This window comes from Manacus candei, unplaced genomic scaffold, assembly GCF_025592945.1.
Source record: "Manacus candei isolate 608988 ecotype Guabito, Panama unplaced genomic scaffold, ASM2559294v1 h1tg000037l, whole genome shotgun sequence".
Lineage (NCBI taxonomy): Eukaryota > Metazoa > Chordata > Aves > Passeriformes > Pipridae > Manacus > Manacus candei.
Genome location: NW_026138085.1, coordinates 14,777,456 through 14,793,470, shown reverse-complemented (window position 1 = coordinate 14,793,470; position 16,015 = coordinate 14,777,456). Strand labels below are relative to the sequence as shown.

Below are 16,015 nucleotides of genomic sequence, written 5' to 3'. Positions count from 1 at the left end.
AAATGGCCATTTTCTCTCTGCTGAGTTCCCTGTGCAGGTCTGAAAGCCTGGGGAGATAATTCACTCCCCCGGGTCTTTTCCAAGGAAACAGGTACAACCTGTCTCAGAGTGATCTCTTCCAAAGGGAATTAGCTCTTGCAGAAGAGACTGACTAAAAGCAGAAATCCAGCAGCAGGAGGGGAAGTGTCATGGCCAGATTCTGTCTGAGAGTTTCCTCCCTGCTATGAGGAAAAGCCAATAAGAAGGAAAAAGTTGTTACCTGTAGCTGTGGTTTTCTGGTGTGAGTGCAGATGTTCTGGTGAGAGCATCTGTGGCAAGGTGAGTATCAACCTGCTTTTAAGCCTGGTTTTAAGTCCAGTGTTGTCTCCACTCTCTCAGGAGAGCTGAGAGGGTTAACTCACTGCTGGGCTCCTGTATCAGCAGCTCACAAAGCCAAAGTGGTGACTTACACAGGGTTTGCTCTGCCATGTTAAGCAGTGAAATGTGTTTGTCTTGTACATCACTCAGAGTATAAAACACACGAAGCTTTAACAACGGGCTGTTTGACACCAGATACCCAGGAACCTCTCTTCACTTTTTCTCCTGCCCACTGTGGACACGTTCTGACAGCAGCAGGCACAGAAACAGGGGGAAAAGTTTAAACAACATTTCTGCTGGTCACTTCATTTCTGCCCTGTCACTTCAGCTGAAAACACTGATGCTCCTGCTGGTGGTTCTCCCTCCACACACCATATCCTCTAGCACAGCACCAGTTTTCACATTAGGCCTCCATCTGCTTTCTGGAACAAATGTTTCTCCAGCCTGTATTTTGAAAATCCAGGTTTATTTCATTTTTTGAAAACTGCAGGCGTTTTTCTGCCCAGCTTTCAAACTTCAACGAGGTATTGTAGATGGCAATGTTCTGAAATCAATATAGAACTGAGTATTGCTTTATGTGGCTTGAATCTTCTGGTTACAGTGTGCCCACTGATAAATTGCCTTATTCATATTTTCTATTTCTTGTAGCCTTTATCAGCCTACAAGAAATATTTCTTTTTCTTTGCCCTTTCTATTCCTTTGCCCTTATCAGAAAGAGTATCAGATTAATAAATCTTCAGTGACATTTTAGGCTTACAATTTCATTCACACAAGAGAAAAAAGATTCTAATAACCCTTATCTTGATAAATGCAATTTGACAGGGTATATGTATTCTGAAACCCGGGCTTTTGTTTTGCTTGACTCAAAACTTTAACTCCAGCCAACAAAGCATTAATTTAATGAATTGAGTGATCTGCAGAGCAACTTTCCTGAAGGCTTTTTCAAGAGGCCAAACTTGAGCCAGCAGTGCTCCTGACATTGCCCTGGTGACAAGGATTTCATTATTATTTTTAGGTGCTGAAGTGTCCACGAAAGGGTTTGGTCTTGAAAATCAAATAATCAATAGCAAAGGGGCTTTATAACTTGCTTTTCTTCTTGTTCTTTGAATGTGCCAATGATGTTCTAGTTAAAGACTTCCTTTAACTTCCTCAGTTTCCTTTCTTCAGATGTTGTCTCTCCAGTTGACCCACTGAGTGTAAATGGAGTCTCAAACTGAATTATTCGGAGTTTGTTACTTGTTACCTTAGTGTTATCTCTAGTCTTCACACAAAATCATTTTGTTTTCCTTATCTAGTACAATAGCATCATTAATATGGCTGACTTAGCCTAAAAATCAGTAGTTTGATTTCTTATATAAGAATTCATATGAAAGAACTGTGCACACTCTTGGACTTGGTTTCTGCTCCTTATTTAGTTGCCAGGTTTGTGAAGTGTAATGTTAAGTAAAAAAAGATAGAGAGCTAAACCTCATGCCTTATACAGACATGTCAGTGGAAAAATACTAAAGAGTATAACAGTGTAAATGCTTCCAGCAAAATGGAAATCTTAGAGCTCACACATCAACTTTTTTTATGCCTGTTATACAACAAGGTTAAACATATGTGGTTTGAACGTCCAATTCGAAGACAGTTTGCATTAATCTTTACACATTCCTTCAATCATATTCAAATATTATTCCCTGATAAATTCCTTCTAGAAATTAAAAATTTAAAGGAACATTTAATTCCCAGAGTGCTGCAATTCTAAATGTCGTGACCTTTTATTTTTTAATACGCTTGTGAATAAAATTGGCGGCAGAATCAAAGAGAAGCAACCCAAGTGTGTGTGCTCAGGGGTAACAACTGACTGCAGTGTCTGAGTCCTATTCCTTCCTCCTCCCTGGGCTCCCCGGAAAACATCCCTGCTTTGAGGATGAAAATCATGTTAAAAATTGGAATTCCTTTGATAGTGCCAGCTGCGACTGTGGAGACATTAATAGAATAACGCAAATGCTAGCAAAAGAAAACTGCAGCAGAATTATTACCTTTAATGGCAAATAACAACAATAAAATCTTTCTACCATAAAGTTAAATCTTCGAAGAGATGGCAGGATCATGTTCTTCATTTTCTTAAGTGGAATTTTGAAATGGAGTCTCAGAGGTAGAAAACAGGTCTCTGTGAGGGTACTAATGGAATATTTTGGAAAAGAAGATGAACCCTAATACTTTTACTCTTTCCTCTTTTAGACCATTTAGATTCCTTTGATTTATCAAAACATTTGATATGCTTCATAACTCACAGCAGTACCCCAGCTCTACAGTATGCTTCCATGAGAGCTGCAGATTTTCAAGTCTACTACCCAAAGGTTGAGCTGCAATCTACCCTGAGGTTACCTGCCCTTCCAGAGTGTGTGTGACCTATTATTTAATGCTAAAAAATTAATAAGGCTGTAGTTTCAACAACAACAACAAAAAAAAGGACTAGAAACTGAGTCTGTGTTGAATGTAAGTGACAGAAATCATTTAAGACACAGAATCTTGCCTGCTGGTGTCTTCAGGTACCTCTTCAATATTAACTAGAGTCCTCATCAAGCATAACTTATTTTGAGACCAGATTAATCTTCTAAAACCCCACCATAAATAAAGGACTTCAGATGAGAAACACCCAGTTTCAGTTCTTCAGAACCTACTGACAGAGGGAGAGATTTTTTCCCCTGAATGTGCTGTTCACTCTATCAAAAAGCCAACACTGTGCACTGGCTGGGTCCTCATGGCAAATGCGAATTTGTGGTTGCAATAATGTGGTTCTGCCAACTTCCCCCACAGCTCTGTGAGTCCTGTCTGTTGTGTGTCAGTGGTGCAGGTGCTCAGGCAGGATGGTAAATGTGTGACAGCATGTCAGGGCTCCTTCTGTCCATGCCCTCCTGTGTTTTCTAAGTTAGGTGCTGTGCTCCCAACACAGGCTCGGTTTGTTGCCATCAGGGTTGCAGAGCCACTGGAGCATGAATGGATGCAGTAATTCAAAGTAGGTTTATCCCTGTCTGTGCATTGTGTGCTTTTGACCTTGCAGAAATGCCCAAGGCAACTTCTAAGGAAATTCTATTATCTTGATAAGGGGAATGTAAGGTCAATAGGCAGAAGCAAATGTATTCAAATACACCGAGCGTTGTTTAAATTTCGAAAGGGAACCAAGGGACACGTTTTTAAGTTACAGGGATAGGTCTTGGCAAGCTTGACCAAGAATCTACCTTGTTTAGGGTATAAATTGTAGCATTTAAGTACCAGCTCTATTGGGTGTGATGGATGAGAAGGTCTAATGTTGCATTCCTTTATAAAAAGAGCACTCGGTGCATGAAGTTCATTCGAAGAAATCACGGGCTTATTTCCCAAATGAGTTGTATCGCTTCTTGTGTCTGAATGACTGACAACTAAAAGAATTTAAAGTCCTGAAATCCACTTTCAGCAAATATTTCTGTTTCAAATTGCTGTTCACGGGTTTTCATGACTGCAGAGTGCATCATTTTAAAGTTTATGAAGATGAAGGATGAGTCATGAACACAGTTGAGTTGAAATTGGTTCAGATTTGCCAGGAAATTTTCCCTTTTGTGGCTTTAGCTTTGAAAAAAAAGACTCTTCCTCACACTGAATTTCCACATAGGTTTTTAAATTACTTACTTGAATCTCAAACTGTGGGAATGGTAAGACAAAAGCATTCTAAAATCGAGATTACCAAGAGTTTCAAAGCTTTAGTATATCCCATGAAAACTAGGAGGCATTTTTTCTTCTGGACTTCATCAGTAAATAGTAGGTTTATTAGCTATGCAGGATCTGACATTTTTGCTCCAAAATTTTCTGTATGAATACTGTGATTCAGTTTAATTTGTTACTTGCTGAAATTACCTTACTCAAGCAAACTTGAGTTATGTAGTTTCTCTAAATAATAATTGTTGCTATTATCAATGCTATTATTTTGCCTGCAAGCTTTCACTCAGGCAAATCAGACTTTGTTCCTTTCCTGAAAACACGAAAGATTAATTTTTTTGCATTTCTGCAAGACATTATTTGTGAGTAGTGAAGTGTCTGCACCCAGTTAATATTTATTTAAAGGAAGTGAGAGAGCAGGAAAGAACAGATCCCCCTCCATGGGTGGCTGTTGCTGTCACCCAACCCTCTTGGAAGCAAAAGCAAACAAAAGCTTCAGGACTGAGGCAGCAAAATCAAGTTCTTGTCAGGGTCAGAAAAAAGAGCAAAGCAGTGGTGGCTGGGGGGTGTTTTGTTCTGCTGCTTGACCTCACATGCACCTTTGTGCACCAGACAAAAGCAGGAGCTTATGAGGGAAAGGCTGGTTATAGAATTCATGTTTTTCCTCTCCCCAAATACAGCTGGCTGAGACTGTATAATTAGCCAACATATAATGGGAATTGTAAACTTTATAATTGAATCGAGAAGTCTCAATTTCTCTTTCACCAGTATGTGATGGAGGATTTAGGTGTGAACAACTATAATGGTACAGTTGAAAGGCTCAAACCTTTGCAAAGAAAGAATACAAAGAGATTTAAAAGTGATTTTTGATGTTTGCAATTTGAGCAAATTCTGCAGGATTCTTGAGCACCATTCAACCTACACATACTGAGATTTTGAAATATATGTGTAAAGTATTTCTACAATAGAAATGAAATGCATGTTTTCAGGCTGCTGTATTTTCCATCATAGCTGTGTTGTACAGGAGAATCTCCCACCCCAAAAACTTGGTCAGGCTTGAGAGTAAATTCAGGTTTGGACCTGTGATGGCTCAAGGCTTTTCTACCAGAGTATGAATTAAAATATTTTTTTAACTTTGAGTAATTATACACAGATAGCACTCAGGGCTATATATGAAGCCTGCTTTGACATGAACTTGTAAAGGAGGCAGAACTGTCCCCTGCAGAAGTTTTGTGTTTTGATCTGGCTCTGAGGTTTTGGAGCTGGGCAGGGCAGCACTGATTACAGCAGACCCCAGACAGATAACAAGTTAGGGACCACACCATCCATTGACTAGCTGTCACTTTTTTGGCATGGCTTTCCTTGGGTTTGATCAAATTACAGCAGGCTCCAAAATATAGTAGACAACTTCTGCTTTAGAGGCAGAACTGACAGGAAGGAGGGCAAGGCAGCCCTGGGAGCAGCGTGCTGTTCACTTTGGTGCTGGCTGAAAGGATGCTGGCTGTGGGACCAGCACAGCACCTGCACTTCTGGTAAATGCAGCTCTTTAACAAGGTAACATGCCGGTAGAATAACATCCAGCCCCAATTCCTGTCGGAATTTTTGAGGTTGAACCAGGACATGAGACAATTCTTCATCACTGCTAAGTAAAAACTAATCCCAGACAGCAGCGGGAGACAGGAACTGCATAAAAATAACTGTGTCGTGGTGTAATTATATTAAAAACAGTGGGGTATTTTTTTTTTAATCCTTTTGAAATCTTATTAAAGAGAACTTTTTAAGGCTGTGTTACATCCCTGGCAGCTCTTTGTGGCTGAGGCAAGTCCTTGTGTTATCAGAAGCATTTATAGCTGGAGATTCACCCCAGGCTGAGTGGTGGATACAGGTTTCACCCCTTGCCCAGGAGTGGCAATACATATAAAATAAAATAGTATAATATTATATAAATGTATATAGATATATTAATTATATGCTATATATATATTAATTTGTATAAACAATCTCAAAATTGATTTGGTGGGTCTCTATCCATATAAGCAGTAGGTGTGGATTGCTGACTATCCATGTTGAATTCAATATAGAACCCAAATCTGAACAGGACCCAGGTTCCATGGGCAGTGTGGGCACCACCTGGATCACTGACCCTGCAGGCAACTTCCCACCTGGGCACACAAAGGACACAGGATCCCCCCAGGGTGCATAAACCCCCCAAAACAATCACTGAGACACCACAATGGTCACTGGTTTCACAAACACTATTAAACAAAATGTTCAAACGACTACTGATTTATTTATTATTATTTTTTTACCATAAAGAAAAGGTTAGAAAATGATAGACATAGTAAACACTTTGTGTCAGCAAGTAGCAATAATTTTTAGACAAGAAGTAATTTGATCTTGGATTACCAACAGAAAACTACTGGAGTGGCACACTGTGTTAATAGAAACACCAGCGAGTAACAGCAGGTGTTTGTGTGCTGATAATGATAATTAGAGCTCTAAAATCTCCCTCATCATAAACAAAATTAAATAAATAAGACTGGTTCCATAAAGTTGATTTTTTTTTCTCGTGGGTATTGATTTGTGCATTTTTGGGAATATTCCCCTAATGTTTAATAGAAGAAAAAGTTTGTAAAATCTCCAGACACCTGACAGTGAAATAAATTATAGTGCATATCACTGTGGCGTTAAGCTGAAACATCCCAGTGTGAGGGGGGGGTGGAAAAAACTCCAAAACTTTTCAGTAAAATACAAGAGAAAATAAGACTTCTGAAGTTTCAAATACATATTTTTGGTTGGTTGGGTTTTTTTTACCTTTGGTATCTTAAGGACTAAGTTCTATCTTTAGTTACTTCAGTGTAAATCTGGAATAGTTCCAATCAGCAATGTAAAGTTACTCTGAGTCTGTAGCAGTACAAAAGAGTACAGACTAGAGACTAATTGATCATTTGTAACTTTTTATGCAGCATTGTGTCAAATAAGTTCTAATTTTTTTTCTCAGTTTCCATTTCCTTATAAGTGTAGAAGAAGGGAGATGTTATTTGCAATATAACCACCTCATTCCAAATATATATGTTTGCCTATTTTACAGCTTTCAGTGACCCAACAGGGACATTTCTACATTAATTTTCCTCTGAAAGATTGCCTTTTATTTTTGTAATTCAGTTTAATGGACTGCATGTAAATAAAAAAAATAATGTTATCTGCTTTCTGTAAAGCAGCTGTCTTAGAGATGGACTACAATGAGAATCAGGATCTGCTTCCATAAATTACTAAAACCTGAATGATTTGGCTCAACTCCATCTCTGTCAGATGAGATCCCATCCCATCATCCACACAAAACCACTAAAATATCCTGCAAGACAAAAAATAAATGTCAATATTAGAGAAGCTTCAAGGCAACCAGCATGAGATCTTTATGTCCCAAATGTTAAAACATCCATGTATCTGTTCAGTAATTGTTTCAGATACAGGCTCACACTCTGAAGGCTGGGCTGGTCACTCCAAATTGCAGTTTACCCTTCCCTGCAGCTGTCCAGGCTCTCTGGACACCTCCTTGGGACTAACTTGGACATTCACATCTCTATTTGGAGCTGAATTACAAAGCCTTAGACCCTACAAACATTCAGATATGCCTTTATAATATTTCAAATTAATAGTAACATAGAGAGTGGCTAAGCTTATGTCCAAGCAATCTGTTTACTCTGTGATGATTTTCTAAATAAGTTTTAACTACCATTTTCTAATATTTTGTTCCATTAAGTGAGAGAGAATTTCATTACTAATTGTTTAGAAGGGTTTATGGGATAATTGTTCCATTTCCCTTATGAGAATATACTTTATACAACGATATCACTGTATTTTTGGATTTAATAGTTTATGGCCTTGGCTCCCTCTTGCTTGTCTGAAGGTGATTTTCCTATCATCATGTCCTATTTTGCAATTTGTTTACAAAGATAGTTGGGGCCCAGGAGTTATCAGGCACAGACAACAGGCAGGTTCTCTTATTGCCCAAATTGTAAGCATGGTGTGTAACAACAAGGACTCACTTATCAGGCAACCCCTGTCAACAGGAAAAATGAAAGCTGGGTAAAATAAAATCATGTCCCTGTCATTTCAGACAGCAAGATGCGTGTTACAAACACCTCATTGATCATTCACGACTGAAATTCAGGTTTAGGCTCCTGAAAAGGTTGCAAATGTTCTTGGAGAGTCTAAGATGTAAAAAAAAAAAAAAAGCAAAAGGGATACGATCTTTTGAAAAATTTAGTTCCCTGAGCATTTGGGTTGAGACCACCACAATTAGGCTTCATTTGGGACTGTGAAGTGACAACAAAACTACCTGTCTCTGTTTTTATCATGATTTCCCAAACAATTCTGGTAGATGGTTGTTTATCTCTGTAATAACTCACTGTGGGAAAGGAATGCCCAAGTATTTCTCAAGCATGCTACCTCCTCTGTTAATGTTATAATACAACATTCAGGTGTGGTTAAGAAAATATTTAGATCTAGAAGCTGCCTCGTTCTGTTCTGTGGTGCTCACAAAGGGATTAATTACCTCCTGCTTGAGCTGCTTTTGGTTGAAATGAAGCCCAGGAAAACACCAGAAACCCCTTTGTGTGCAGCTCAGTGCTGAGGGACCAGCACAGCACATTCCCTGGGAAGAGCTTAAGGGTATGAAAAATCCTGAAGTCCCAGGGAAGGTTTGCAGACCTTGAGTTTTCCAGGCAGGAAACCCAGTGTTTGTTTGTAGCTGATCCCATCCACGGGGAAAGTGAGATCCTGCTGTGCCAAAGTGCAGGGAGAACATTGCAAACCTTCCTTCATTTGCAGTCCTTCCCTCTGGGCCTGAGGAGCTGGAGGGGCATTGGAAGCATCTCATAGATGAAGCACCTTATCTCTAAATTAGATTGCTGGTGGGCAGCAGAGACTTAGTTTGAGGGAAGTTGCCAAAAGCACAAAATTAGGCAGTGCTATGAACTATATATCATGCTTCCCTTTCATTTTAAATATTAACACTAGCAGTCTGGACACTTTTAGCAAAAAATCCTTCATAGCAATCATCACATTGTACATTTAGGATTGTTAAACGAAGCTTGTATACTAATGCTTTCCTCATTTTAGTAAAATCCCATGAGCAGATAAAAAATTCTGAACCGAAAAAAAAATGATCAAAAATTTTAAAGTATGGATAATTTTTATTAGCAAATAGGTTATTAGAGTTTTATCAGCAAAAGTTGTGCTTTGATTTTTTTTTTAATTGTGTGAGAAGGAAAGACATATGGTGACTGCTATAGAGTATATTCAGTAAGTGCATTTGAAAATGCTGTTACCCTGAAGGCAATGAAAGATTAAAATAGATTTTTCAATAAACAAGCGAGTGGAAGGAATTGTTCTCTCTTCAGTTTACATTTTGGTGTGTCAGGAAATTGAGTTGGTTGCAAAAGCACTGGACAATATTTCAGGTTTCTTTAAAAAAGTTCTTTTTTGTGTTTTCAATTGGATGTCCTTGAGAGCTGAAAAGAAGCTCATTAGCAAGAAGTGCATAATTATACACTTGGGGTCTAATAATATGAACATCTGCTTTAATCTAAGTGCTCTTTGGTTAGAAATGTCTGAGGGAGGAAAGACCTCGGTGTGCTGGCTGGTCACAGAATAACTGTGAGCCCCTGTGAGCTGTGAAAAAGACTTTTGTAATCCTCAGGGATGGCAGGAAAGGCATTTCCAGAAATATTAGTAATACTTTACAGGACGTTGGTAAGACCTTGTCTGGAGTCCTTTGTGTATCTGGATCAGCAATTTTCATCAGAGATAATTCCAAGATGAAATAGGAGAGAGAGAGTTTTTCACTGCTTTAGTCTAGAGCTGAGCCATTCCTGTCACAGATTTCTTTGTGCTTGGTACAAAAACAAGTAAAAAGTTCTATCTCCTAAAAGTTCCCACTGCAGCCCTATTGAAAAAATATATAATGGCTACTTTGGAGAAGCTGAAGGGAGAAGAGAAGCCTGATATAGGTATTTAAATGATAATATAAATACAGTTTTAAAGCAATTCTTTCAGTATGCATTTATTGAAAAAGGAAGTATTTTTGCACATAATTTTATAGCTTTGGGGGGGTTGTTTAATCACATAGTTTAGGGTGCAAAATGAATGAGGAATTCGAGGAGGGGGGACAGACACCTGCTACTTGTAAGGGGTTTTGGAAAAGCAGAGCTCATGGCAGCACTTCACACTGACAAGGTTCTTCTGCTGCAAAGGCAACCTCGCAAACATCTCACACCCAGGCTGGTTTGCTTTCTATTTCTGTCTTTTTTTCAAGACCTGTCTGTTAAACTTCACTAGATTCTAGTTTCTCTTTCCCAGCCCTGCCACAGTAAAGGTGATTGAGGGGTTCCTGCTCTCGGGCTGCTGTGATTTCCACACGTTTTTTTGCAAGGCTGTGCAAAGGTGATGTGTTACTGCTGACTCTTGGGGACACGAGGCACGTGGCTACATCCTTGTGACAAGGAATTCATAAAGCAGAATTTATGTGGTGCTTTATGGGAGCAGCTGATTAACTGCAGCCCTCAACAAAGGAAAGATGCTGCGTGCAATTGGAGTACAGGTATAAAAGAGCTCCAATAAAGAAGATGCAGGTGCAAACGATATATTAAGCTGCTGAGAAGCAGATTCATTGGCAGGGCTTTGCATTTCAAAAGGAATTCAGGACCAGCTGATATGTGGTGGTTGTTATTTCATGTTGGGTGACAGCACCGTTAAGAGCAAGGGTTTGGAAATAAACTCCTCCTTTCTGACCTTGGGAAACTGAATTACATGAATGCAGCTTGTTTTCAACAAGCCTGGACTGGAGTGTCACACTCTAAGAATTAGTGAAGAATTAATAAATTAGTATACAGAGAGATTATTTTCTTAGTTTAGGCCAAAAAGCCACCAGGTTTCAAACACATTTTTGTTTGCTTGGAGATATTTTTTATCAGATATCACAGGGAGTGATTATATTTGCAAATACTTACACCTTAAGTTTGTAAATAGTTCCCAATAATACTTCAGTTATTGTTGGAGTTCCAATTTCTATAACTGGAAATTTTGCAGAAATACACGAGTTTGAGGTCCTTTGTGGTAGAGTGTGTATGTAAAAGTGTTACAAGGCCAACTCTTTTGCTAATTCTAAAGACAGTGCTTCTCTGGCAACTTTGGTAGTGAAAAATACTGAGGTTTATTTTTCCTTGTGCTTCAAATACATGAATATGGATTTAATGCGTTGTATTTTCCACTGGTGGAATCCCTAAGAAAGGTGCTACATGAACTTAGTCTGAAAAGTGGTTATTTTTCAAGTAGAAGGGGGAAGTTCAGAATTATTTCACTGCTATGGCAAGGGACTGAGAGTAGCAAGAAAGTTTTTAGTTGTGAAATAATGGAATTATAGTTATCAGTGCAAACTGAGTATATTATCATGTCCTTGCCCAATGTCTGTCCTGATGGAGAGTTAACAAATTGGTGCAATATTTCTTAAAAAGCAGTCATAAATGCAAATGTTACATATACTATTCTATTACACCTTAATATTTTCAATGATAGCAAGACAAATCCCAGCTTGCTCAGTGGCAGAGCATTTTCCTTGGCAACATTTTGACCAGTGTATTCTCTTGCCCTAATTCAGATGCAAGAGAATACCAGTCACCAAGCTCTTCACGGGCTTTGAGTAATTGCCATTTGTTTTTGTCCTTCACCTCTTTGCTCTTCTGAAAACAGATTGTATTCCACAGCAGGGTTTCAGTGATGAGAGGTAAAGTAAACCCTCCTCTAGCAATTGGATGCTTTGACTTTACTAAAGTCACTGCTGCTTGAAAGAGAAATTGGTTTCCCTTGAGAACATGTGAGCAATAAAATAAAAAAAAAAAAAAAACAACTGTAGATGAGTTTGTATAAGGGCACATAAAATCCAAATTCCATTCCAAATGTAGACATTTTTGTGAGAAGCAGAAAACTGATTCACTTATTACTAGTGGGGCCATTGTATTTGTTTAAGTCATTTTTGAAGTCCAAAGACTCCTTAAAAGTGTTTATTTCCCTGGGGAGACAAATGCAGGGTTCTGTACAGCAAGTCAAGTATGCCAGCCCTTAACAAGATTATGAGAATCTTTTCCATGGGTCTGCAGTGTGAAAAACATCCTTAGCTGGAGGTCACACTGAATAAGAGGAGAAGAAAGTAGCCAGAAGAGATCCAGCCAGCCTGGTTTTATGGGTAGATTGTTAGCCTGGCTGTAAAGGACTGGTTTCAGATTTGGGCTGGTGCTTACAAAGCAGCTGGGTGCACACATTCTATTGGAAATACTTGTATGAATGCTCTGGGGCAAAGCAGTTACAGTATTGGGTACTTTCAGGAAATTTATTTTAATAGAACAGAATGCCCTGGGCTTCTGCAAATGACTTATCAGCCTCCTTCAGAATACCCAGATGCAAAGCTAAACTTAACTTGCTTTATTTCACAGATGACTGTTTTGAGTACTTAATCCAGGCATTGTATCCAGGCTGGAGAGTGGCATTGATGTCAAATGCCAGCACAGAGAGAGAAGGCACGAGGACAGTCACTCACCAGCTAATTCAGGAAAATAAATTAAATGGAAAGGAGATGTAGTTGATTGTTAATAACTTCCTTCTCATGTTAGTAATGTGCAAACCTATGCAAAATTATTTGTTTTGCGTAAAGGAACTGGATTGGAAAGATGCCACGTGGCTTAGCTACAGAAAGTCCTAAACAAATTGCATTTATTGTGCTGTGCTTGCTCCTTCACTTTACTCTCCTCAGATAACCTGTATAATCTCAGTATAAGTAAAGTAACACAGTCTAGGTGTTTGGAGAGGTTCTGAATTCAGTTCTTGCTACTGTTAAATGCCAGCATTCCTGTTGTGGGCATTTTAAAACTTTGTGCCATTGAAACCCTCTATTTGAGTTCCTTGGGCACCTCCCTGACGTTCATGGATCAACCTCACGTTTCCTTGGGGATTCACTTTTCTGCCCAGGTAAACAATGCAGACACAGTTTCTATGACCCACACAACACACATCAGGAAACCTCTAGGAGAGGTTTAAAGCTGCTGCTTTAATTACTGGACTCATCTTCCCTCCAAAACAAGATTTACTCTCCTCCACAGAAAGAGTTTCAGTTGGATTGCCAGAGGACTCTTTTCCATTTATTTTTTTTTTATGTAGACACTTACCTTGCTCCAGGGACTCTTGTGTCATGCACATGCTTTTGGTTTCTTTTCAGGTTTTGAGGACCAACTTCTCCCTTATTTTTTTTTTTTAATGGCTGTCTTCTGCTAAGAAGTGTTAAAATAGTTTGCATAGACCATCTGCCCTCTTGCCAAGTTGGAGTACTTGGGTTCTGTATGTGGTTGTGACTCTTGCCAACTTTTCCACTTACAGCAAAGTTTCTCCTCCTGTCTTTCCCCATACATTTCTAAATATAAATTAGGAATAGCAAACAGGTTTTTGTAAGGCTCTGTCAGCCCTATGGATAAATTCCATGTTTATTCTCTCTCACTCTCCATTTGATTCCTCACTGAATTTTGTATGTTCTTGCCTTATCTTCTGGCCTTCTTCCCCAAAACCAGAACTGTGCAAATAATTGATTTTTCAGTTTACTGACTGGACTGGCGAGTCAGGATTTGAGGGGGTAATTGTTCATGGTAAAGTAAAAAGCCTTTTAAAAAATTCTTTAAAAAATGAAATCTGACAGTTTTGGAAGCAGAGACATTGCTTTGAAATGAATGAGCTAAATTTCAACATTTCAATGATTCAGCTTGTCAATCCCAATTTGTAAATTATTTTGATTGTCTCAAAACTCCATTTTCTGCAGCACAGAAACTGTATTTATGATAATAATAATAATAATAGATATCCTTTTCTCTCCAGGAGTGCAGTAACTTCCCATGATATTAGTTATTTTCTTTTAGTGATGATTTTGCTTGTAATTCCACTTGCTTATGTAAACTTTGGAGTTCCTGGCATCCTTCAAAGACACTTTGTCTTTGCATTGGTATTTTAGCCTCCTGTTCACCTTTTTGATCTATCTTGGCTATAAATAGTGAAAAAAAATCACAGGAATTTGAAAGAACTTTCTGGAGAGTTACAACAGAACACTCTCCTAAAGGGCCCTGGGCATTGGCCATCATCACAGAGCATGGGGCTAAATGAACCTGCTGTGACCATCCCATAGTCTTTTATTCTTTAAAATGCTGTGCCTCAGGCATTTGTTTGTCTCCCTGGGTCTCAGAAGATGCCCACTAATCCTCTCTGGTTCTGCTCAGTGTGAATGTGCTCAGATGGTGTTCAGATGTCCAAAAAGGACACAAAAACAAACTTCCTTTTCTCTCCTGCACTGGAGTAATCTAAGGGTGGTTCATAGCTGATCTGTGCACTGTCAGTGCTGTGGCAGCTTATCCTTCCACATCAAGGAGACATAACCAGCTCCTGCATCATCACTACAGTGATTCAAATGGCTCCAGAAATAGCACTTGCTGCTCTCTGTTGAATTACTTGGTAATCACTTCCACAAAGCTGCAGTGATGACTCTCACTTCTGTGTGCCAGAAATTACACTTGACCATATTATGAAAGGAAATGAATGTGTTTTTTCACTGAAGTGGTTTGAGTATTTAACATATATAGTACACAGTAAGTGGTGTAATTGTTACAGAAAAGTCTTTTTTTTCCCTGTCTTTTCATGATTTTCTTACTTCAACTAGACTTTAAATCTCTCAGTGTTAGTGACCTGTACCACTTTCACACATAGGTCTTTTAGTGGAGTCTCCATGTGGTAGAGTTGTCAGTTGGACAATCAGCCAGCCAGGATCTCTGCCTGCTGCAAATCCACATGGTTCCATTAAAGTCAGTGCTGATTTGTGTCAGTGGAGGACCCATCCTGGAGCTTTAATGTCCTCCTCCTTTCAACAGAAATAAAGCCAGCTCTGAAAGAGCAAGTGTTAGAGCAGTTCAGTTCATACCAATTCATAGGGAGTGTGACCCTTTGCATTGCTATTCCTATATATTCAGGCTCCTGTGAATGGTCTCCTTAGAAAATTAGAGTTATGTATAATTTGGTGGTATGTTCCTGTAGCTGCCCTAAAGATGTTAACCATTGTTAGAATGGAAAGTAAGAGCAAAAGTGCTATTAACAAATGCAGGATTTGTGCATGAATTCAAAGGTCTATCAGTGTGTTTCTCTTCTTATCTCACCCCTGAATGTCACCAGCCTGGGAATTATGCAAGATCACGTTTTCACTTTCTTTTGAGAGAAGTGTCTTTCCAAGCTTCCTGAATGTGTTCTAAAATGCCTTTTCAAATTCATTGTCAAATAATTGTTTAGTTTTCAAAGTACACCTGAAATTGGGAAAGGTTGCCAAAGCCATCTATTAGATAGGATTAATTCAACTCCTTTTCTGTGTGCAATATGATATGGTTTTTATTACATGTTTGTCTACCACTTAGTCCACAGCATCATTTCCTCACTCAGTACAGAGTGTTCCTGCTTTGGCACATGTCAGGTTGCAGAGTAGAGGAGACAACAGTTCCATCATATTTCTCCAGAGCTGCAGAGCACAAGAGGCAGCAAAAAAGGAGTGAAGAACAGAGGGGGAAAAAACAAAGTCACACAGGCAGAGCAGTTGATGTGTGCTGTCCCGGAGAAATGAATTCTGGTGCAGCCCCTGGCACTGATTTCCTTTGCAATGCTGCCCATCTTGCTAAAGCAGATTTTTCACAAAGGGCCACAGGCTGTGCCTTCTCATTGTCCAGGTCCCTGGTTTGAAACTCTGAGGGCTGATTTGCAAGAGAGTTGAGCACCCACAGCTGAAGGGAATGGTCACTGTGAACTTGTTAGCAGTTTTCATATACTGTGAAAAAGCAAGTCCTTGATATCTGGAACGAGAGATCCAAACATTGACAGGCAATACCCTTCTCATATTACAACTGGC

The 16,015-nt window shown here is 39.1% G+C and overlaps 1 protein-coding gene across 1 annotated transcript in view; it reads left to right on the top strand.

The window, feature by feature from the left end:
* Nucleotides 1-16,015, top strand: part of SPOCK1 (SPARC (osteonectin), cwcv and kazal like domains proteoglycan 1) — a 265,982-nt gene that overhangs the window by 209,951 nt on the left and 40,016 nt on the right. The gene's annotated exons all lie outside the window — the stretch shown is intronic.